Here is a 24,578-nt window from a genome sequence, read left to right as displayed (position 1 = left end):
AAATGCTTCAACCAATGGCACTGTCACATGGAGCCCGTTCCTTAGCATCCCAGCAGATGTGCTGCACTCAAAATGTCTTTGTCTATTAAAACTATGTCAGCTTCAGAGAATCCAAACCTCCCTGTGGCATAAACAGAATTCCTAATGAACAGCTGCAGGAGGCAGGAGTAGCCTTGCAAAAGGCAGCTGCTGAGATCATTTTCTTTACCCCTTTCTCATCACCTTTCCCCTCCTGTCTGAATCCCATCCTTCCCCCAGCTGGGTCTCTCCTGTCCTGCCCCTCCAACAACCCCACTGTTTCACCATGTCTTCTGCAAGCTCCACAGATGAGGACAGTCAGCCCACCCGTTCGGTCCAGCCATGTCCTTCAACACACTTCGCAGTGACCGATCCACATTCTCCTTTGCAGCAAGTGAGAAAACAACCAGCAGTTTGAGGGCAGACATCCAGCACTCCATTGACTCCAGGACTCCATTGGAGTCCTGCATCCAGCTCTGGAGTCCTCAGCACAGGAAGGACACAGAGCTGGTAGAGCAAGTCCAGAGGAGGCCATGGAGATGATCCAAGTGTTGGATCCCATACAAGCACAGGCTGAGAGAGCTGCGGTTGTTTAGCCTGGAGAAGAGAAGGCTGTGGGGAGACCTTAGAGCAGCCTTCCAGTATGGAAAGGGGCTCCAGGAAAGCTGGGGAGGGGCTCTTGATCAGAAATGCAGGGATAGGACAAGGGGGAACAGTTTAAAGCCGCAAGAAGGGAGACTGAGATGACATCTTAGGAAGAAATGTTTCCCTGTGAGACTGGAGAGGGCCTGCCCAGGTTGCCCAGAGAAGTGGTGGCTGCCCCATCCCTGGAGGTGTTCAAGGCCAGGCTGGATGGGGCTTTGAGCAACTTGATCCAGTGGGAGGTGCCCCTGCCAATGGCAGGGCAGAGGGTAGATTTGGATCGGCTTTAAGATACCTTCCAACCCAAATCATACTATGACGAATGGTTTATTTATTTCTGAAGCCTGCAAATGCCACCCAGCTCCTAAGACCACATCCTGCTGTGCCCACACACCTCCTGGTCCAACAGAGCCACATTCCCACAAAAGCCCTCGAGCACTCTCCTGCCTCTGCAGAGTTTGCTGTTTTACTGAGAAAACGCAAAAGGGAGAAACAGAGGGGAAAAATGTTATCATGCCAGAGCCTGTAATTGCACAGAACATGAGCAATCCTCAGGGAAGGATTCAGCCTCAGTAAACTGAAACCCACTAATAGAGCTTTTAGCTTCAACGCTGCCTTCCAGGCCAAGGCACCAAAGTGTTGCCTCCTTGTGTGAGCTGTGCTTTGGGCTTTTTTTAAATCCCTTACATTTGAAACCCCAAGCCTCGTCCAAAGGTAATTCCCAACACCTCTCCCAAACCTAACCGTGTTCTGTCCACTGGTGGAAGAAACATCTGGAATGATTATTCAGTCAGGCACTTGTAAAGGCCCCAGCAATGCTCAGCGCTGTGCTCAGAGAAAAATAGAAGCTGTTGTCTCATGTAGCCCTATTAAGGACTTCTGGGAACACCAGCCCAAACGAACCCTGCATCCTTACTGTTTGAGGCCCTCAGGCTTCCATGAGGTTCTCCACTATCCTGTAAAGAGCCTCAGTTTACATGGAGTTCATGCTTTGGTGAGCTCTGTCCCTCTATGACCCCAGCTGGAGTCTTCCATCCAGTTCTGGATTCCTCAACATAAGAAGGATATGGAACTGTTGGAATGGGTCCAGAGGAGGCTATGAAGATGATCTGGGGCTGGAAAACCTCCCATCTGAGGACAGGCTGAGAGAGTTAGGGTTGTTCAGCCTGGAGAAGAGAAAACTCCAGAAAGATCTTAAAGCAGCCTCCCAGCACTGGAAGAGGCTCCAGAAAAGCTGAGGAGGGGCTTTTTACAAAGGACTGCGGTGATAGGATGACGGAGAATGGCTGTAAATTGGAAGGGGGAAGACTTAAGATTGGACATTAGGAAGAAATTCTTCACGATGACGGTGGTGACGCAGTGGCTGTCCCAGGTTGCCCAGAAAAGTGGTGGCTGCCCTATCCCTGGAGGTGCTTAAGGCCAGGTTGGATGGGGCTTTGAGCAACCTGATTCAGTGGGAGGTGTCCCTACCCAAGGCAGGGGGTTTGAACTGATGGGCTTTAAGGTCCTTTCCAACCCAGACCATTCTGGCATTCTAAGCCAAGTGAGAACAGCTGATAGGTTCAAAAGTCATTGGAAGGAACAGATAAAACCAGAAGCGAGTCCCATTTTATCAGAATGCTCAGACAACACTAAACAGCACACGATGCTAAGCAGTAGTGGCTTTTGAAAGATATCCTTATTAACTGGCATTGAACACGCAGGCCAGTTAAACACCTCGTGGCTTTGAGACAAACTGTCTGATGTAATAATCATGGAATCGTAGAACAGGTTGGGTTGGAAGGCATCTCAAAGCCCATCCAGTTATACTCCTCAGGCAGAAATACTCCAAGGCACAACATCTATTTTTGCTGGGTGAAGGGGCAAATGTCCCCGGAGCAGCTCAGAAAAGGGCAGTGGGACACTGCCAGCACAACACTCATGCAGACGAAGCAATCGCTTCCAACACAAGCTGCTGTCTCCAGCCACCAGTCCAAAGATCAGACCATTTCCAACTCATGCCAGCTTCAGGGGCCATTTGCAGAACAGATGTCAAGAGGTCCTAATGGATAAGGAAGCCACAAATGCCTCTTCTGGTCATTTGTATCAGTAATTATGGACAGAAGAGTAAGGTTGAGCATCTCTCCTGCTGAGCCACCTCACTCCCATCTCACTGGTCTGAGCTACAAAAGACTCAGATCGCACAAAAATTGTAGACTCATAGAATCATTAAGGTTGGAAAAGTCCTCCAAGGTCACCAAGTCCAACTGCCTGCCCAGCACCACATGCCTACTAAACCATGTCCCCAATGCCACATCCACACATTTTTTGAACCCCTTATGGGATGGCGATTCCCCCACCGCCCTGGGCAGCTTCTGCCAGGGTTTCACCACTCTTGCAGGAAAGAAATATTCCTTATTATCCAAAGCAAAACCTCCCCTGGTGTAATTTGAGGCCATTTCCTCCTGTTCTGTCCCTTGTTACTTGGGTGAAATATCACAAATGATGGCACAGCTCTCCCCCTGCTATGTTTAATACCACAACGATTGGCTAGAGCACGAGTTAACTATTGCCATCCATGGGACAAACGCTCATGCCCACATTAAATACCTGATGCCGAGCCAAGGAAAGGGGAGGTGTTCCCAGAGCCTGGGAAAGCTGCTGGTGAACAGATGCTTTGAAGGGCGCAGCGACACAGCCTCCAACTCCGCTGCAAACGTGCCCTGCAGACAGATGTGAAGGTATCGGAGTGCAACCAAGTCGTTAAGATAGCCACAAAATTCACAACTCAATTTGATCAGTCTATAGAACCCAATAAAAATAATAAACCCCCACGAGGATGGCTGTATTAGATCAACCCAATGATCCATCCACTGCAGCCCCTCACACCCGAGTGCTCATTTCCAGCTGCTTTGGTGCAAAATACTCATAAATCTCAGACAAAGAACAGCTTATTCTGAACAATTTTCCCCTAACCACTAGCAAATAGGAGATGCATGAGGACTCGAACAACAGCAGCTGCCCACCAAAATACTTTTTTGAAGCAATGCACATTCTCTTCTGTACAAAGTCTGAACTGTTAAAAAAAAGAAAAGCAAACAACACCAAGCACTTGGTTTCACAGCTTTCTGCAGCAGTGAGCTCCGCAGCTGAGCTCCACAAGCGATTTCCTTAGAATCATCAAATCATTAAGGTTGGAAAAGACCTCTAAGTTCATCTTGTCCAACCATCAGCCCAACCCCACCATGCCCACTGAACCTTGTCCCCAAGTACTACAGCCGCACAGTTTTTGAACCCCTCCAGGGATGGGGACTTCATCACTGCCCTGGGCAGCCTCTGTCAGGGCTTCACCACTCTTTCCGTGAAGAAATTGTTCCCAATATCCAACCTAAACCTCCTCTGGTGCAACTTGAGGCCATTTCCTCTCATCCTATCACTTGGAAGAAGACACCAGCACTCACCTTGCTTCAGCCCAGGATCCAGCCTGTCCACATCCCTCTGCAGAGCCTCTCTATTCTCCATGAGATCAACACCCAATTTGGTGTCATCTGTAACCCAACAGAGAGAGCATTTGATCCTTCTCATCCCTTTCACTACCTTCAAACACAAAAACCCATCCCATTCAGCCTGTGCCCTCTTCTCCAGTGTTCCACACCTCAACAGTGATGGGTACAAGACGACTCTCACCCAACTCACTATGGACCCAGAGAAAGTGAAAAAGCCACCGGAACAAGAGCTACCACGTTACCATCTCTGAGCTGCCTGATATCCCACCACATGCTCCTCTCTGCACTAGGCAGTTCCCAATCCTTGTGACCATCAATGCTGGCAGAGAAGCAGAAACACAAGGATCTCCCTGCCAAGGGATAATTTCAGCACAAATTTGCAATTCTGCTATTGTCTCATCCTTCCTGATGGACATCCTGGTTCTCCAGCACATGCCTTTTTGTGGAGGAGCCCTCCCTCTCTTTTATCCAACATCCTCCTTAACACCAATGTTCTGTTTCCATTCCAGTCATTGCCCAAATTTGTGCCGAGTTCAGGGTTTCTTTAATTGCTCCCAATATGTCACTCTTTATTATTCAACAGCAGATTTATTTAAACGTGACGATGCTGTTGCTTAGCAGATCTGGCCGTGCTTTGTGATTTAAGCCTGCTTCAGAGTCCTGTGGTCCCCTCCCAGTGCTCCCTGGCAAGGCTGGATCATCAGGAAATTTGAGGAAAATGAAGAGAAATCCATCTCCAAAGTCATTCCACCGGTGTGCCCAGAAAAGCTTCACTAGAGATCCTTAAAAAAACAAACCCCACCACCAAAAACAACCCTGAGGAGAAGGACTTTAGGGTACAGGGGGAGGAGAAGCTTAACTTGAGCCGCCAATGTGCACTCAGCCCAGAAAGCCAAACCTTGTCCTGGGCTACATCCAAAGCAGTGGGACCAGGGGGTGAGGGAGGGTATTCTGCCCCTCTGCTCAGCTTTGGTGAGCCCAAGTGGAAGGTGTCCCTGCCCACGGAAGGGGGGTTGGAATTGTATGGGCTTTAATGTCCCTTCCAACCCAAACCATTCTATGATTCTATGATTCTAATTGTCTTTAATTTTCTACCTTGTATCTATGAGCTTCAACAGGAGCCCATCAAGTAAATGATCATCAAGAGCTCCGAAAAGAGTCCTAATACGGAGCTAATAGCAGTGTGTCCCAGCCAGCACGCTCATTTTAGGTAATGGCCTTCACCCACTCTATAAAAGGCCTGGAATACCCAGGTGAGAGCATGTTCTGACCTTCAAAATTAGACTTGAGTCTTTGCTGAGAAGGTGATATGCAACTAAAGAGTGAGAAGGTGATATGCAACTAAATCACATACACAACATTTTCCACTTGCTTTTTTCAAGCTTTCCAACCAGCGCTGGTGTAGGTTGAATCGTTGTCCCCATGAATTCCCACTCACACATTCACAGCCAAGGAACAGGAGCGCCGAACAGCTCCATGCAGCATCAGCAAGCTCTGCTCACAAATTCAGTGTGAGGCAGAAGCTCTCCCAAAATGATTATGATATAGATTAGGCAAACATAAGAAAATGTCCTCCTTCTTTGGGCCAGCACTCTGTAATATCTTCATAAATGACCTGGATGCAGGACTTGGAAGTTTTACTAACCAAGTTTGCTGATGATAAGAAGCGGGGGGGAGCTGTTGACACTTTTGAGGGCAAAGAGGCCCTGTAAAGGGATCTGGACAAACTACTAACTGGGCAATCACCAACCACATGAAGTTTAACAAGAGCAAGTGCCAGATTTTGCATCTGGGACACAACAACCCTGGCTGTCCATATAGACAGGGGAGCAAGAGGCTGGAGAGGAGGCCTGTGGAAAGGGATCTGGGGATTCTGGTCGACAGCAAATTGAACACAAGCCAGCAGTGTGCTCTGGCAGCCAAGAGGGCCAACCATGTCCTGGTGTGCATCCAGCACAGCATTGCCAGCCAGTCAAGGCAGGTGATTGTCCCGCTCTGCCTCACTCTGGTGTGCCCTCACCTTGAGTACTGGGTGCAGTTTTGGGCACCGCAGTATAAAAAGGATCTAAAGCTACTGGAGAGTGTCCAGAGGAGGCCACAAAGTTGGTGAAGAGTTTAGAGGGGGAGTCATAGGAGGAGCAGCTAAAGTCACTTGGTCAGTTCCACCTGGAGAAGAGGAGACTGAGGTGAGACCTAATTGCACTCTATGGCTTCCTCACAAGGGAAGGAGAAGGAGTATGTGTTGAGCTCTTCTCTCTGGCAACGAATGGTAGGAGCCAAGAAAACAGCAGGAAGATGTATCAAAGGAGGGTTAGGTTGGACGTTTGGAAAAGGCTCTTCCCTGAGAGGGTGGAGGAGCACTGGAACAGCTCCCCAGGGAAGCAACCACGGCGCCAAGTCTGACCATATTCGAGAAGCATTTGGACAATGCTGTCAGACACATGGTGTGAATGTTGGGGTTGTCCTGCGCAGGGACAGGAGTTGAACTCAATGATCCTTTTGGGTCCCTTCTAACTCAGGACATTCCTTGACTCTATGATTTTGCAATCCACTGAAGAAGAATAAACACAAGGACATCACCTGAAAGCACACCAGAACCTGATACTACCAGGCACCCAGGGTTCAAACTATGAGGCCATCTCACAGGCATGTCTCCGCTTGACGTGTATTTTACATGTTGCCTCTAAGCTAACCTCATCTTCTGCCCCAGAATCAATCACCCAGCTCAATCATCACTCTGCATCCCTCCAAGCCAACCTGCTTGAGGGGGTATTAACTCCTGTAAACCGATGCTGTCAAGGCAGTCGCCAGCAGCTGCTAATTCCAGACTAGGACTGCAAATCACACATAAGAAAGCAGGTTCGTAGCCTTGTGAACTGATGCCACAACCTGAGACAGCCCAACCGAAGACAGGACCTGCCAGAATGCCTGCTGACAGGCTTCCAGAAATAACCCAGTGCCTGATGTCCATTTACTTCCAGTCACCTAAAAATAGCCCTTCCCATTTGGATCGATGAAGACAGCTGACAGAAACGAAAGACGCTCATCACTCCACACGCACAGATGAGACTAAAGCAGATAAATCACTTCTGAAATGCAGAGTAGCGTACAATTCCACACTGGCCCCAAGAGAGCCAGCTGGATGGGCCTAATGCTTCTTCTCCAGGACCAGCTGTGATTGAGTTTATTTCCATTTTGTGTGATTAAAAAGAAAGAGAAGGATAAAAGGAAGAACAAAAGGTCCAAGATTTCAAAAGGCACTAAAAATAAAACAGCTTCTGTTCATTTGGCATCCTACCTTGAAAGTGTCTTGTGCATGATGGCCAAGAGCCTTCAACAGCCCAAAAGGAAGATGCAAGTAACTTGGGAAACCAAGGCAGGGAAATTTAAAAAAAAATTACTATCATCAATAAAATCAACAGCCAAAGCAAGGTTAAAGGGCAGGCATTCCTGACGCACCTTCAGATATCCACGTGCTAAAACCCCTCTCTATTAGGCTTGTTCAGCCTGGAGAAGAGAAGGCTCCAAGGAGACCTTAGAGCAGCTTCCAGTATAGAAAGGGACTTCAGGAAAGCTGGGGAGGGATGTTTTACAAGGGCATAGAGTGATAGGATGCGAGGGAATGGCTTTAAATTGGAAAGGGGAAGATTGACATTAAACATTAGGAAGAAATTCCTCACAGTGAAGGTGGTGAGGCCCTGGCCCAAGTTGCCCAGAGAAGTGGTAGGCACCCCATTCCTGGAGGTGTTCAAGGCCACGTTGGATGGGGCTTTGAGCAACGTTGTCCAGTGGGAGGTGTCCCTGCCCGTGGCACGGGGTTGGAACTGGATGGGCTTTGAGGTCCTTTCTTACCCATACCATTTTGTGATTCTATGATTTATTCTTCATGGAGCCAACATAATTGTTTCCATTGCCCGGCATGTGTAAGTCGATGCAGACAAGTTCAGCAGTGCCTCATGAGTTCCAGTCCATTTAGCTGATAAAAGTTAACTGTTTTCCAGAGCCCATTTGTACCTCACAGGGAAAAAACCCTTCTTCAAAATTCAAATACACAAGTTTAACAGCAGGAGGCCTGAAATAAATCCCTGTTTTCAAACCCCAACAACTTTAACTGTCTCTAAACAATTGTAAAGGCTTTATGAGCTGAGGCAATGAAAGCCCACAAGCAGCCAAGTCAAGACAGAGCCAAGGTTGTCAGTTGTAAGTTTCCAAGGATTCACTTGACAACACAAATTCACTCTTGAGAGTGTTTGTTCCTCAGAGGCACGAATAAAGAGGACAGTGATGCAACCAGAAATGCTGCCCCGCTGCCAGCACAGCATTTGGAAACACAGAAATCATAGAATGTCCCAAGGTGGAAGGGACTCACAAGGATCATCAAGTCCAACTCCTATCCCTGCACAGGACAACCCCAACATTCACACCATGTGTCTGAGGGCATTGTCCAAATGGCTCTTGAATATTGTCAGGCTTCCGGCTATGACTGCTTCTCTGGGGAGCTGTTCCAGTGCTCCACCACCCTCTGGGGGAAGAGCCTTTTCCTGATATCCAACCTAACCCTCCACTGGCACAATTTCCTGCCATGCCCTTGGGTCCTGTCATTGGTCACACAGGTGCCAGCAGAAATCTATAAGAAGGGAGGATGGAGCAAATCCGCCTGGAAGCCATTCCCAAGGCAATGAAGGGCACGAAGGTGACTGGGAACAGCACACATGTGTTGTGGTGAAATTGTACGTCATTGATCTGTCTTCTCTAGGCAAGTGACTGGCTTGGTAGATGAGTGGACAGCAGGTGATGTTGATTACCCTGACATCAGCAAGGTTTTTAATGTAGTCTTCTATGACTGGATATAAAGAGGGAAAACAAATGACTGGAACAGAAGCCCAGAGAAGTAGAAGACCTGCCACAACAGCAACAGTCAAACCTCAAGTGGACGAATCCTTGAGCAATTTCATCTGCCTTTGTGGTTAGTTTTACTCATAGAATCATAGAATGCTTTGGGTTGGAAGGGACCTTAAAGCCTGACCAGTTCCAACCTTCTTGCCGTCACTTTCGTGGCCTTCTCTGGACTTGCTCCAAGAGATCCATGTCCTTCCCACGCCAGAGGACTCCAGAGCTAGACACAAGGTTCCAGGTAGGGTCTCACCAGAGTGGCACTGAATGGAAGAATCGCCTCCCTCATCCCGCTGGTCACGCTTCTTTGGATGCAGCCCAGGATAAGGTTGGCTTTCTCAGCTGCAAGCTTTGAGAAGGACATTGGGTTAGAAACGTCCAGAGGTGCCTCTCAATCTGATCTGTTCTATGATCCAAAGAAATGCCAAAGACATGATAGAAGTCTTCCCTGGAGATATCTGAACTACATAAAGCCATACCATATAATAAAAACAACTTCTAAGCTCGTCATTGAATGGATGACCTGGTCTACCAGGAATGCCTTCTCTCTTAAGATTTACATCTTCACAGAGGAATTAAAGACACAAACGCCCCTTTCACTTTAAAATATGAGGTGCTTTAGTGGTATCATAAGACATAGTCCCTGTAGGAGATGGTAAAACATCCACAAGAGCAACGCTGTGAGATTAAAGGAAGAAAGGTTTGGCTGTGAGGGTGGTGAGGCCCTGGCCCAGGTTCCCCAGGGAAGTGGTGGCTGCCCCATCTCTGGAGATGTTGAAGGCCAGGTTGGATGAGGCTGTGAGCAACTTGTTCAAGTGGGAGGTGTCTCTGTCCATGGCAGGGTGTTGGAAGTGGATGGGCCCTAAGGTCCCTTCAAATCCAAAACATTCTATGATTCTATGAAATGACTTGGGCTGACATTAAAAGACATTTTAGAGTGGGATCCTTTTAAGGATTCCTCTACTCCCATATGTCTGCTCAATGACTTCACAATCATTGCCCCAAATCCTTTCATGGACTCAGCACAAAGAGGCGCACACATCCCAGACTGGATCCCATCTGAGTTGCTTTAGTGTGAGGAAAAACAAACAGATCAGATCTATCTTTGAATTATTGGTGTAACCAGGCTCAGGGCTTTCTATAGACACATCTTCTGTTGTTAATGGAAAGTGTAACTATTGAGTTTTACCAGCTGAAAGCTCCCTTCAGGTTCATTTTCCTTTCAGCTTGTTTTAAGAGCTCTCTGGCCAAAATCCATAGAAGACAAAACCTTATAGTTCCTAGCACACATATATTGAACTAGTTTCAAGTACAGAGCAGATTTCAGCCTTAACACGGTCTTGTAAGGCACATCGCTGCCTTCCTGACTTTGCTGGTCCTGATCCAGATGGAAAAATACCCTAAAAGCACAAGTGACTGCTTTTGCTGAGCAGGATTACCTGACTTAGTGACTATCAGCAACGTTCAAGGACACAGTATAATGCAGCCAGGGGGAAATCACACATGCTGGATGCAGTTCCATTAAATCCTCTAAGCCTCTGCTTCACCATTGTAACAGCCATGTAAGCGCTGATAAACTCACTTTTAGATCATTTTCTGAAGGTCAGTCAACAGTTTGGTAATGAAGTATACTCAGGTGCCAAGAAAGCCAAGAGCATCCTGGCTTGGATCAGCCATGGTATGGCCAGCAGGAGTAGGGGAGGGATCGTCTCCCTGCAGTTGGCACTGGTAAGGCTGCAACTCAAATCCTGGGTTCAGTTTTGGGCCCCTCATGCCAAGAAAGACATTGAGGGGCTGAGGCGTGTCCAGAGAAGGGAAACGGAGCTGGGGAAGGGTCTGGAGAACAGGGGTTCTGGGAGCAGCTGAGGGCCCTGGGGCTGTTTAGTGTGGAGAAGAGAAGGCTGAGGGGAGACCTCATCGCTCTCTGCAGCTCCGTGAAAGGAGGCTTGACCCAGGTGGGTGCTGGTCTCTTCTCCCAAGTAACAAGTGATAGGATGAGAGGAAATGGCCTCAAGTTGCACCAGGGCAGGTTCAGATTGGACATCAGGAGAAAATTCTTCACTGAAAGGGTTCTTCAGGCACTGGCAGAGGCTGCCCAGGTCAGTGGTTGAATCCCCATCCCTGGAGGGATTTAAAAGATGGGTAGATGAGGTGCTCAGGGATATGGTTTAGTAGTGGACAAGTACAGCTGGACTCAATGATCTCAGAGGTCTTTTCCAACCAAATGAATCTATGACTCTATGAAAGAGCAGAGATTGAGATGAGATCTTAGGGTGAAATGTTTTTCTGTGAGGGTGGTGAGGCCCTGGCCCAGGTTTCCCAGAGAAGTGGTAGCTGCCCCATCCCTGGAGGTGTTCAAGGCCAGGCTGGACGGAACTTTGTGCAACCTGATCCAGTGGGAGGTGTCCTTGCCCATGGCATGGGGTTGGAACTGGCTGGGCTTTAAGGTCCCTTCCAGCCCAAACAGTTCTATTATTCTATGAACTCACAGGAGGCAGCAGTGCACCCCCTCCAGAGGGCAGCTTCTTCCATGCTATCCAGAGATGAAGGGCAAAAGCAAGCTACTATCTTCAAAAGCCTGACAAAACACCAACCCAAATCAAATAACCCTTTATCAAGACATAATCCAATCATCTCAGCTGAGCAACTGTTTGAACAGACGCATTGTTTCTGTACAAAGACAGGTTGCATAAACGATTCTGAAGTCCAGCCCAAGTAGATCTTAAACAAATAGGACCCAAAACATTTGTTTTCCTTCACCATTCAGCAAGCTTGGACCCCTTTCCACTGCCCAACCAAGCAAGCGTGTCCATGCCGCAGCCCAACCAGCGGTACTGCTCTATGTGCCACTGCGCTGACTCTGCCAGCTGAACCGACAGACCCCAGGCTTGTCAAGACAAGTTGGTTGCTGTACATGTGGCTGACCTAAGGAGAATACATCAGTCACAGCTGGTAATTTGGGCACTGGAAGCAAGGAAACTGTTTGTGAACTGGCTATAAATAGCACAGGGACTGGGGATATTTTCTTCCTCTCGTGTACACCTGCCTGCTCTACTTGCACGAACCCTTCGGAGCCCATATCAGCCTGCACTCATGCTCTCATGGTTCAAAGCAGGAGATAGGAGGGGAAAGGGTTTGTTCAGGAAAGCCCAGCTTCTATATCTTGGGGTGGGATATCCTGCAAGTAACGCTGTTCCTGGGTACTTAGCCAGAAAGGGAAAGGCAGGTGTTTGTGGGAGAAGCCCCAGGTGACACAGCTCTCAGCCCCTTCTTTCTTCTTGACAACATTTCACCAGCACAAGGCTGGTGTTACAGGAGTGAGGGGACTTGCTCAGCATGTGGCATAGGACTAGTCAACAACCCAATCACCTCTGATTGTTAAGGATACTCATTTCTTCATCATCATTATATTCTGTTGTAACAGCCACTTTATGACTGCAGCTCATCTGGGATGCTGAGTTTCATCCCCGCCTGGGAAATTGCTGTTGATAAACAATTACTAAGGAAGGAAACGAAAAGGAAGAGGCAAATGGAAACCTGGGCTTCTCCCCCAGCCTCCAGAGAACCCTTCTGCACTCTGCTTTGGCCACAATGTTTTAATTGGGACAGTTTGCCTGCAGGCTATGCACAGCACCCAAAGTATCACACAATAGCACGGTGTCACTGCATGCAAGTAAAAATCACCAGCTTTCCAGTCAGGGCTGGTTTTCTGTATCATCATCACTGCAAAAAGAAGGGCTCCTTGGTTTTGGTTTGGGCTGCCGTGGCCCCAAGGTTGCCCCAGGATATCTGCCTGTTCTCTAGCTCTGAGTCCAGCTGGTGCAATCCAGACACTTTCATGCTCTTAAACATTTTCACTTTCCTGGACACAGTGGCCACATCCCACCTGCCTGGTAGGTTCAGTTCCTGGCTGTGCCATCTTCTGGCACAAGATCATGCATTGTGTGGGTGCTGGGACTTGCTCACCTAGGGCTGAGGCGACTGTCAGGTGGGCTATATCCTAGGTGAGCAAGTCCCAGCGGTTAGGAGCATCCCCTCATGCCCCAGTGACCAGGCTTCCAACACAGAGTTCTGCCTCAGGGCAGAGCCCGGCCTCAACAGCAAGCGGCTGGGGAAGGGTTGGGAATCCTGACGTGACACTAGTTCACAGCGTTTAATAACAAATAAACACTTATGACACTCCTGGGAACGGTTCTTTCTGCAGCACATAGAAAAGAGACATTGAAGTGACAGGGAACTTCACTTCCCACCTTTTGAGGGGATAACACAAACCAGCTGAGCAGAAAGAAACCCAAAACATCATTTATCAAAGCAGCAACAGGATTTTCTGTCAAAGAGAGCTTTCACAACAAGGATGCTTTTAGCATGGGTGGATGTGTTCAAGGCCAGGTTGGATTTGGCCTTGAGCAGCCTGGTCTAGTGGAAGGTGTCCCTGCCCATGGCAGGGCAATGGAACTGGATGAGCTTTAAGATCCCTTCCAAGCCAACCCAGTCTAGGATCCTATGGTTCATGGCAAAACAATGAAGCAACGCGAACAATAAGCAACCATTTCTATGCACCAAGAGCCAAAAAGCTGTCAGAAGCTTTATCGAAATTAGATCTGCTTATGTTTAAGAGCTCAGATGAAAAGGTGGGCATGGAGCGCTTCCCCCATGCAGCTCTGTGGAAGCAGAGCTCAATCATTGCACACAGCAGGAAATGTGCTCCTCATTTGAGCGCTCACAGCACCTTCCCTCCCACCAAGCCACAGGCCCAGGGGAGGCTCAGCAATTTCCAGAATTCGGTCCTCGTTTCTGTTCCTCTCCCTCCCCACGTCCTCTCCATCCTCCCTGTAACACACACAGATGGAAAGGCTGATGATAACACGGCAATTAGATTATTTGAAGCCTTGCTAGTAGCTGCTCTAAATGCAGGCACATGAAGCAGTGGGATTCTGCCAGTGACATTTGGGCCACAAATGAAGTCCCCAAGAGTAATAAACAATCAGGTAAAGAAATCTAGAAAGAAATTACCCAGCACACCTCGTCTTCTCGGCCCCCATGAGATCCATATAAAATGTGTTAATGTATCTGATTATGATCTAAATTATGTACAGAGACTCCTGCCAAGCACTCTGAGAAGTTTCTTTATTGTTCAGTTGGAAGCTGTTTAAGAACAGGCCAGTCATCGTGTTTCAAATTAGATTTGGGAGAAAACATTTTCCTACTTTATTGCTGGCTCAGAACACGGGTTTGCGGGAGAAGGTCGATGTGTGGTTTTTCTCTGCTGAGGAAAGACCAGGAGAAGTGGTGGCAGAGCAAAACAAGAGCCAGTCCATTACCTGTCCTTGCACCACAACTGGAGCTACGGGCATTTACTGCACACAGACAGGCCAGAAAATGACTGCAGTGTCAGCAGGCTTTCTAAAGGTGTTTTCTCTTAGCCAGCAGGAGCAGGGAAGGGAGCGTTCCACTGCACTCAGCACTGATGAGGCTGCACCTCAAATCCTGGTTTCAGTTTTGGTCCCCTCATGTCAAGAGAGACATTGAGGGGCTGGAGAAGGGGAACGGTCTGGAGAACAGGGGTTCTGGGAGCAGCTGAGGGTCCTGGGGCTGTTTAGTGTGGAGAAGAGGAGGCTGAGGGGAGATGTCATTGCTCCCTGCATCTCCCAGAAAAGAGGTTGGAGCCAGGTGGGTGCTGGTCTCTTTTCCAAAGAAACAGGTGATAGGACAAGAGGAAATGGCCTCAAGTTGCACCAGATGAAGTTTAGACTGGACGTTGGGAACAATTTCTTTCCTGAAAGAGTGGTGAAGCCCTGGCAGGGGCTATCCAGGGCAGTGGTGGAGTCCCCGCCCCTGGAGGGGTTCAAAAATCATGTGGCTGTGGCACCTGGGGACATGGTTTAGTGGGCACAGTGGGGTTGGGCTTACGGTTGGACTGGATGAGCTTTGAGGGCTTTTCTAACCTTAATTATTCCATGATTCTATAAACATAGGTTCCACGGACTATAAAACTCTGAATAAAAGGATTTTATAGGAATGGCTTGCTAAGCATCACACAAGACTATCACCATGCCTGTAAAGGCTGAGCTGTTGCTTGTTCTGCCAGCAAATCACTGTGTACTTTGGAGGCAGGTAAGAAAGGCAGGTTTCTCCCTGGCATGGCATACCAGCTTTTTAAAAAATATACAGATGCACCTGTCCCAGATATATATTTGATAGATTAATAAATATATATATCAATACATTGATATATTAGAATCATAGAATAGTTTGGGTTGGAAGGGACCTTAAAGATCATCTAGTTCCAACCCCCCTGCCATGGGCAGGGACATCCCACTAAATCAGGCTACCCATGAACCTATCCAACCTGGCCTTGAACACCTCCAGGGATCTAGTCTAAATCTGCCCCTCTCCACTTTATACCCGTTTCCCCTTCCCCAAGTATTCAATCAACAGAAAATAAGGAGAGCACTCACAGATTTACACAGCAGCCCTGACAGCCCCTCTCATAGTTAAAACTCCAGACCAACCCAACCTACGTTTTAACTTCTGCTGGTGCCTGACCGAGCCCTCACTGCACTAATCAGCATCTCCTCCCCACTGCATTGCTGGTTTCCCAAGTTAGAAGCAAAGGCAAGGTCACCTTGCTCAGAAGAGCTGTTTTTTAAAAGAAAGGTCCCTGTATACTGAAGGTCTTCCTTCTATTACCTCTGCCCTTCCAAACACATCACTGTAGCAACAACTGCATAAATTCAGACTAAGCACAGTCCCATGGAAGACAGGTAGCATACAGTACCTATATTATTCCATGCATACATGACACTGAGGGGCTGGAGTGCGTCCAGAGAAAGGGAAAGGAGCTGGGGAAGGAAGAGTTTGGAGCTCAGGGGTTCTGGGAGCGGCGGAGGGACCTGGGGCTGTTTAGTCTGGAGAAGAGGAGAGTGAGGGGAGACCCACTGCTCTCTGCAGCTCCTTTTTTATATAAATATAAATATAAATATAAATATAAATATAAATATAAATATAAATATAAATATAACCTTAGAGAAGCCTTACCATACTGAAAAGGGCTACAAGAAAGCTGGAGAGGGGCTCTTGATCAGGGAGTGCCGGAATAGGACAAGGGGGAACAGTTTTAAACTGAACAGCAGGAGATCAAATGAGATCGTAGGAAGAAATGTTTCCCTGTGAGGGTGGTGAGACCCCGGCCCAGGTTGCCCAGAGAAGTGGTGGCTGCCCCATCCCTGGAGGTGTTCAAGGTTGGGCTGGATGGGGCTTTGAGCAACCTGATCCAGTGGGAGGTGTCCTTGCCCATAGGTGTGGAACTGGCTTGGCTTTAAGATCCTTTCCAACCCAAACCATTCCATGATTCCATGATTCTATCAAATATAAATATGCCGGATAGCTATCTGCACCTCCTTTTTCCTAAGGTACACAGCTCATCTTCAGAACAGGGCTTAGCGTTTTATCGTTACATTGTCCAGCAACAGCTGTTTTAAGATATCAACCACACCAGCCCTTTTGGTATGTCCAGACATTCATTTGATATGCACAGCAACCATCAGACACATTTTAAGCTGCTCCATAGGATGATGCTAGCAGTGAAGCATCAGAAATCTATGTTTAAGGTAAGTCTTTTTCGCTCAGTGTGAACCGAGCCTCACTCCCACCTCCAAACACTTCCCAACTCCAAACCCCTCGAGCTGGGCAGCCAGGAAAACAAAATGCAGAGATTGAGGCAGATGTTACACCTAAATGTTGGTCCTTGGCCTATCTGTTAGCATTTGTTCCTGAAAACACCAACCACGCAACAAGGCAATTACGGCAGCAACCAACACTCCTGCCTGCGCAGAAACTCAGAGCAAAGACCGAACTCGGGAGTTAGGTAAAATGAGGCAGATTTGCGGGAAATGAGGGTTCAAAACCATTTCTAGCCACCATGGTGATGAAGCAATTTAAACACGAAAAACTGCTTTAATGTAGGATCTCAGGCTGGATCCCAGCCAACAGCACCACTTCGAAAGGAAATATTTATCTCTATGGAACACTAAACAACATACCAGGTGCTTGAAAATAAAATCTTCACCAAACAACCAGATTTTAACCTGAAATTCTGCACGTTGGCATCCTCTGCTGCTGCAGGTATGAGCAATTCCCTGACACCACACGTGTAATTTCTCTCTTTCTCTCTTTTTAAGATGGAAGACCACAGCCTGGCCTCAAAGACACGAGATCGTTTGAACTCTAAGTCAGCAGGCCCTCACGGGAGCTGAGCTCAAGGGCTGCTCTGGAATAAATCAAAAGGGATTGACTTTCACTTGAACAAGGCACAAAACCAACTCAAAGATGTAGAGATACGTGGCTGGGGGTGGGGAGACAGCTAACAGGTTAACAAATGTAAAAAGGCAACTTTTAAAAGTGCCATTAGAATTACAGAATTATAGAATGGTTTTGGTTGGAAAAGACCTTTAAGACATCAAGTCCAACTGTTGATTCAGCCCTGCTAAGGCCACCACTAGACCATGTCCCAAAGTACAACATCCACCTGCCTTTTAAACACTGCCAGAGATGGTGACTCGACCACCTCCCTGAGCAGCCTCTGCCAGTGCTTGACAACCCTTTCAGTAAGGAAATTCCTCCTAATCCAACCTAAATCTCCCCTGGTGCATCCTGAGGCCATTTCCCCTTGTCCTGTCACTGGCTACCAGGGAGAAGAGACCAAACCCCACCTCCCTACAACCTCCTTTCAGTTAGCTGTAGAGAGTGATCAGGTCTCCCTTCAGTTTCCTTTCCTCCAGACTAAACAGCCCCAGGTCCTTCAGCTGCTATTCATAAGGCTTGTGCTCTAAATCTTTCACCAGTTCCGTTCCCCTTCTCTGGATGTGTTTCAGCCCCTCCGTGTCCTTCTTGGAGTGAGGGGCTCAAAACTTGGGCTCAGTTGCCACAATCCCAAAAGCTGCAGGGTTGGATTTCCTGGAGGAAATCACCAGCACAGTTGCTACGTCTGCTGGAAGTGATGCAACCCAACTATATACAGATCAGAAGCTCCAAAGACGATGCTTGAGGACACAGTGCTCCTGGAGAAACCTCTTGACAGCAAGACAAAACAAGGGCTTTGAACCGGTCATGTGTCATTAGAGACACAGCTGTGATTTCTTCACAGATTAGCAGAGCTCAAGGACAAAAGGGGCCTTGAGAGCACCTTGTCTGCTTCTTGCAGTTCAAACTTCATCCAAGTTTTCCTAAGAGCAGGAGTTAGATCTGGCAGCCAGACCCAAACTTGAGTAACTGTGGCAGCTCCATATGCTCCTCCCACTCAAAAACTCATGCTGCCAGAGTAGCTTTGCGTAATGTGCAGCCACCTCTTGGGGCCCTTGCATCCCCCTGCCAAAGAACGCCGCTCCCTATCAGAGGCAGGAATGACTCCAAGCTCCAGCCACTTCATTGCAGGCTTGACACCTTCGCTCAAGGCCAAGTTCACCAGCAGGTTTGACAACACTCCAGAGTGTGCCTGAAGGAGCTCAGTGCAGGGCACAAAATCCCATCCTGGGATGCATCACCTACACAGTGACCCTACCTTGGTTATAAAGCATTTAGAGAAAGGAATCTAACCAATGAATGATGCACATTTTCAGATCACAGATGCAGTTTCAGAGTTCAACTCTCCCCACTGAGCCGTGTGCAGGGATATGGATCCTAAGGCCCCCGGATGCTGAGTGAGCGAGCTCAGAGCATCAGTAACATTCAACACTGTTTTTAAAACCAGAATGTAAACTGCTGTAATTGGAATATTGTGAAATACTGCTTCCTCGACGGCGGTTCTGCCAACTGAAACTTTCAGCCAACAAGACCTCATTAAATAAGAGTTGACGGCCAAAATATGTGTGAGGGGCTTCATTAAGACTCCATGAGCGACACCGTATTCGTGCTGCTCAACTCTTACAAGCTTTCCCCATCTCACCATCACTTTAACTTCAATGCAGGGAGAAGAGAGAGCGTTGCTAGAATTGTGGAGAGATGTTTTGGCAGATTGCGTTAAAACAGAGCAAGGGGAGAAACGATCTAAAGCCAGGCATGGAGCAGACTGACAGCATGGGGCTTGTTTGTGCTTTACCTTCTACACCTTGGATCCTTGGCTCAGACCCGTTGTGCATCACACACTGACTCCTTCACCACTTGCCTTCCTTATCCCAGCGCTGATCTCTAGGGTTCTCCTGTTTAATGCACAAACACAAACAAAACCATATATACTTAAGAAACTTTGTCTAGAGGCATCACGTGAGAAAGGCTGCCTGTTAGCACACTGGCTAAAAACATGAGACTCACAACATAGTCAGCCTTGAGCCTGCAAGCTCCCAGGGGCTTGACAAGCTGGGCTGCTGAGGAGTACCAGAGGCTGGAGGACACCAGCTGAGGAAACTGACACAGGGTAAGACCCAAGGCAAAGGACACCCCTTTGGGTGCTACAATACCCAGAACAATCACAGAATCAAAGTCATTAAGGTTGGAAAACCCCCCTAAGCTCATACAGTCCAACCATCAGCTCAACCCCACCATGCCTACTAAACCATGTCCCCAAGCACCATGGGCACACATTTTCTTAACCCCTCCAGGGACGGGGACTCTGCCCTGGGCAGCCTCTGCCAGGGCTTCAACACTGTCAGTAAAGAGATTTTTCCTAATACCCAGTCTAAACCCCCCTCCCCCCACCCCCAGCACCCACATCGCTACAACCTCCTTTCCAGGAGCTGCAGAAAGCGATGTGGTCTTCCCTCAGCCTCCTCTTCTCCAGTCTAAACATCCCCAGGTCCCTCAGCCGCTCACAGAACCCCTGTTCTCCAGACCCTTCCCCAGCTCCGTTCCCCTTCTCTGGACATGCCCCAGCCCCTCAATGTCTTTCTTGTACAATGTGGCATGTCTCCAGCCCCTGCGCATTCCTCAGCGCAACGCAAACTCACAAAGGCAGCACTGGGCATCCACTACAAAAAGCAAACTGGCCAGAATTCCCCAAGCAAAGTTTTGATGACCAGGACTCCTGAGCTGCTTCCATTGCAGGAAGTGCAGGAAAATGAACTCTGAGGCTCCCCTACCTGAATTTGATGCTTTGTCTTACAGGGGCAGTGTGCACGCTTACACAGCCAGCCAGGTTCAGATGAAGGACACGAGATGCTCTCGCTTGCCAGCCCCACCACCGACTCGCAGTTACTTTCACCCCTCCAAGCCCTGTCCCATTGCCTGATGCTGGGGATGAGGATATTTTGCTCCCCAAGAGCCAGCACAACCTAAAGCAACAGAACTGCAGTGGGAAATGATCAACATGCCTACCCACCATTGCTGCTGCCACCTCTCTCTAAACAAGACAACCTGGAGAAAGGGTATTTCAAATGCTTTGTAGCTAAATGGGATGACATGTGGGTCACCACCTCTGCACTCCAACAGCTCCAAGCCAGCCTGCAGCCATTCTCAGCTCCCTTACGGAAAACGTTCCCACTACAACACCAGGCAACTGATAGCCCTCAGCTCACAAAACAATCACCTACCTGGCTCTGTAAATGCCAAGGTCAAAGAGGACCACTGCGAGGCATCAGGTCTAACCTGCTGCATGACCCAGCACCACCTCCACCCAGTACCTCCAGCCTCAAGCCCAGAAACTCACCATGATTTTTCACCCTGCTTTTTCCCCAGCTCCAGTCCTCTCTCAGACACAGTTCTGCTGCAAACAAGTGTCTGATCTCAGCAGCAAAACACTGAGAAAACTGAAACCAAACACCTTTTGCCAACCAAGGTCCAAGGCGCCAGGGCTATCATTCAGCAGACGATGTCTCTGCTGTAGGTAGTGTTTCCTTTTGTTCCAGAACAAAAAGCACTGTGCATCAGGGCTGTCCACGTCCCGCCTCCCCCCTCCCACACAGCCTCTTGGACAGTCAGTTTTGGTAGGCAGCACAAGCAGAGCGTCCCAAGCTTCTCTCTTCCCACCCCTACCCTTACTAATGCGTTCCATATTCACAGCCTTTAACACAGTCCCAGCTCTGCCGTCGCTCCTGGCAAGGAGCTGCCGCTGGGCTCTGGTGACAAGGTTGGCAGCTGCTTACAAAAGCTGCCTCCATCTTTTGCACTTCGGCTTGCAAAATTCTTCCCAAGTGCCTACATCTCTAGGCTACGAAGAAGGAAACACATCAGGAACACAGCTCTTCTCTCTTGGCAGGCTGCAGGAGGTGGCGTGTTTCCATCTGCACAAGGCTCCGAGATGTTTGCAGAAAAGAGAATGAAGAGCCATGACCCCTCTCCCTCTCACTCCTCCCCGGATTGCACAGCTCTCTCCAGAGTTCTCCAGAAATCAGGAGCGAAGACATTACTCAACAGCTACAGCTGGGGGGTTCATTTCAACATGGCCCACAACACTCATGCTTCCACTCTCATCTTGGCATCTGTACACAACCCTCGCTGGCTCTCCGAGATCACAGAATGACTTGGGTTGGAAGGGATCATGAAGGTCATCCAGTTCAATCCCCCTGCAGTGAGCAGGGACATCTTCAACCAGATCAGGTTGATGAAAGCCCCATCCAACCTGACACTGAATGTTTCCAGGGATGAGGCACCAGCCACCTCTCTGGGCAACCTGGGCCAGTGACTCGCTACCCTTACAGGAAAACATTTCTGCCTAATATCTAATTTAAACTTCTCCTCTTTTACTTGAAAACCATCACCCCTTGTCCTATCACTACAGGCCCTTCTAAAAGGTTTTTCCCCATCTTTCCTATCAGCCCCCTTGAAGTATTTATAAAGGGTGTTATAAGTTCTCCTCAGAGTCTTCTCCAAGTTGAACAAGCCCAACTGTCTCAGCTTCTCTTCATAGGACAGGTATTCAAAGCCTTTGATCATCTTTCAGCCTCCTCTGGATTTGCTCCAACAGATTCATGTCCTTCCTGCGATGAGGACACCAGAACTGGATGCAAGACTCCAGGTGGAATCTTACTAGAGCAGAATTAGAAGGGCAGAATCCCATCCCTGGCCCTGCTGGTCCCACTGATTTGGACGGAGACCAGGATATGGTTGGCTCTCTTGATTGTGAATGCCCATTGCTGGCTCATGTCGAGCTTCTCATCTACCAAGTCCCGCAAGTCCTTCTCTGCAGGGCTGCTCTCAATCTCTTCATCCCCCAGCCTGCATCGATACTGAGGGTTGCCCCAACCCAGAAGCAGGACCTTGCACTTGGCTTTGTTGAACCTCATGAGGTTTTCATCGGCCCACTTCTCCAGTCTGTCCAGGTCCCTCTGGATGCTATCCTGTCCCTTAGGGGTGTTAACCTCACCACTCAGCTTGGTGTTACCCACAAACTTGCTGAGGCTTTCTTTGAATGTCAGGAATGTTTTATTGCAAGCTTCAAAGGTGTATAGTTTACAAAATGAAAATCCTCACAGGTTAATCCACAGGGATCAGGACAGCCTTGAGAAGTTCAACAAGGCCAAGTGCAAGGTCCTGTACATGAGTCAGGGCAATCCCAACCACAAATCCAGGCTGGGAGGAAAATGGATTGAGAGCAGCCCTGAGGAGAAGGACTTGGAGTGCTAGGAGACCAGAAGCTCAACCACAGCTGGTAATGGGTGCTTGCACCCCAGAAAGCCAAACCATGTCCTCAGCTGCATCCAAAGCAGTGGGATCAGCAGGGCCACTGAGGGGATTCTGCCCCTCTGCTTCGCTCTCATGAGACCTTACCTGGAACCTCACATTCAGTTCTGGAGTCCTCAGCACAGGAAGGGCATGGATCTGTTGGAGAGAGTCCAGAGGAGGCCACAAAGATGATCTGATGACTGGAGCACCTCCCATCTGAGGACAGACTGAGAGAGTTGGGGTTGTTCAGCCAGGAGAAGATTTTTTTCTCAAAGTCACAAATTATTCTCAGTCCGGGAAACCCCAGACACTCGGGGCAAAGGATCCAAGGAATCAGAGCACCTGGAGATGGGATGCCCACGTTTGCATCAGCCAAACAAAACACTCCGCTGAAAGCTTAGGGTTTTTTTAAAATGTAATTCTAATGTAAGGTCTGAAAACCCTGAGGGTCCTCATGGGATAAATGCTACCTTATGACAAAAGCAAAGCTCCTTCTCTAATAAACACAGAATTACTCATAAAATTACACCTTACATTATATTAATGACAGTGATCAGAATAGAAGATTAAAAGCAACAATAGCAACCCAGCCCAGGCTCCTGAAAGGAAAGGTAGTTTCTTCCTGTCTCCATCACAGAAGCTGCAGCAAGGAGCTGTTATGGCTTCATTTAAGTTTTTATTAGTTTTTACAAGCCAGCTACACTGAAAGGTTGCAGTAGTAACTTAAACTGCACTTGTCAGCAGAAGTGAAGGACATTGTGGGATGCATTTTATTGTAGCTCTTTTATTGCTTGGGTCCCTGGAGGGATTCAAGCAGCTTAAGGATTTGAGACACACCATCACAAGATCACAGAATCGTTTGGTTGGAAAAGACCTCTGAGATCATCGAGTTCAACTGTACCTGCCCACTACTAAACCAGATCCCTGAGCACCTCATCTGCCCATCTTTTAAACAACTCCAGGGATGGAGACTCCACCACCTCCCTGGGCAGCCTCTGCCAGTGCCTGAGAGCCCCTTCAGTGAAGAATTTTCTCCTGATGTCTAATCTAAACTTGCCCTGGTGAAACTTGAGGGATTCTATGATTCCATGACTCTCCCTCACATCGGTGGGAGCTGGCAGTGCTCCGGCACACATCTGCTGTGACATGGCATGCAACATGCTGCTTCACCTCCCTTGGGCTAAAGCCAAGCGCAGTAGCGTGCGATGGGCTCTCGGGGGGTGGAGCACAATCCCTCACACTGTAATCAGGTGTGGAAGGCGACCTTGTGCTAATTTGCTTCTAAACAAACCTCTCCTATACCCTAATTTCTACGAACAAAAAAGAGCCAATGTCATGTACGCAGCAACTGAACGGAGGATCAGTGAGGCACTGCTGGCACGTGCGGGGGCTGCAGTGGTCACCTCCTCCAAACCAGTCCCAGAAGATGGAGAGGAGACAGCTGATATCCCCAGGTTATTTGTTTCGCCGTGCCAAGCACTGCCCCAAGGCAGGCAGTGCTGCATCTGTGCTGTGCCACCCCCTGACTGGGAGAAGTAGAGGAGCAGACCGCAGAGCAGCTGGCACAGCCCCAGTCCAGAGAAGCCTCAAACAGCGCTGGTAAAAGGAAGGATGTTTTGAAGATTCCCCAGACAGCAGGCGTCTGCTTTTTGTCCAAGCGCCACACGAGGTTTCTGCTGGATTCTTCTGGACAATCAAAAAGCAATTAAATTTGCATCAGCTATGAACTGGTGCATCAACTCAAGTGCTTCTCCCCGCTAGACTTGGTCTGAGATGCTGGTCTACACCCTCACACAGCTGCCCTGCACCATGGGGCAGGAGGGCAGAGAACATCCAACTGGTGAGACATCACTGGCTGCTTGCCAGGCAGAGGACTCACTTCCAGATGTGATTATAAACACTATCCCAGAAAATGAGAGCTTACTTTATAGCAGGGCAGAATGAATG

General features: G+C 48.5%; 1 protein-coding gene across 10 annotated transcripts in view; it reads right to left on the bottom strand.

The window, feature by feature from the left end:
- EXTL3 (exostosin like glycosyltransferase 3) overlaps window positions 1-24,578 on the bottom strand; it is a 142,452-nt gene that overhangs the window by 46,264 nt on the left and 71,610 nt on the right. For 5 of the 10 annotated variants that reach the window (XM_054063887.1, XM_054063880.1, XM_054063886.1 and 2 more), the window contains one exon: window positions 19,135-19,234. The exons of 3 other annotated variants lie outside the window; for them this stretch is intronic. The gene's annotated coding sequence lies outside the window, so the exon portion shown is untranslated. Of the gene's footprint in view, window positions 1-4,100; window positions 4,188-19,134; window positions 19,235-24,578 lie in introns of all 10 variants that reach the window. 2 more of the 10 variants (XM_054063890.1, XM_054063884.1) reach the window with 1 other exon arrangement.

Source organism: Cuculus canorus, chromosome 3, assembly GCF_017976375.1.
Source record: "Cuculus canorus isolate bCucCan1 chromosome 3, bCucCan1.pri, whole genome shotgun sequence".
NCBI classification, from domain to species: domain Eukaryota; kingdom Metazoa; phylum Chordata; class Aves; order Cuculiformes; family Cuculidae; genus Cuculus; species Cuculus canorus.
The sequence above is the reverse complement of the archived record's forward strand: the minus strand, read 5'-3'. Positions and strand labels throughout refer to the sequence as shown.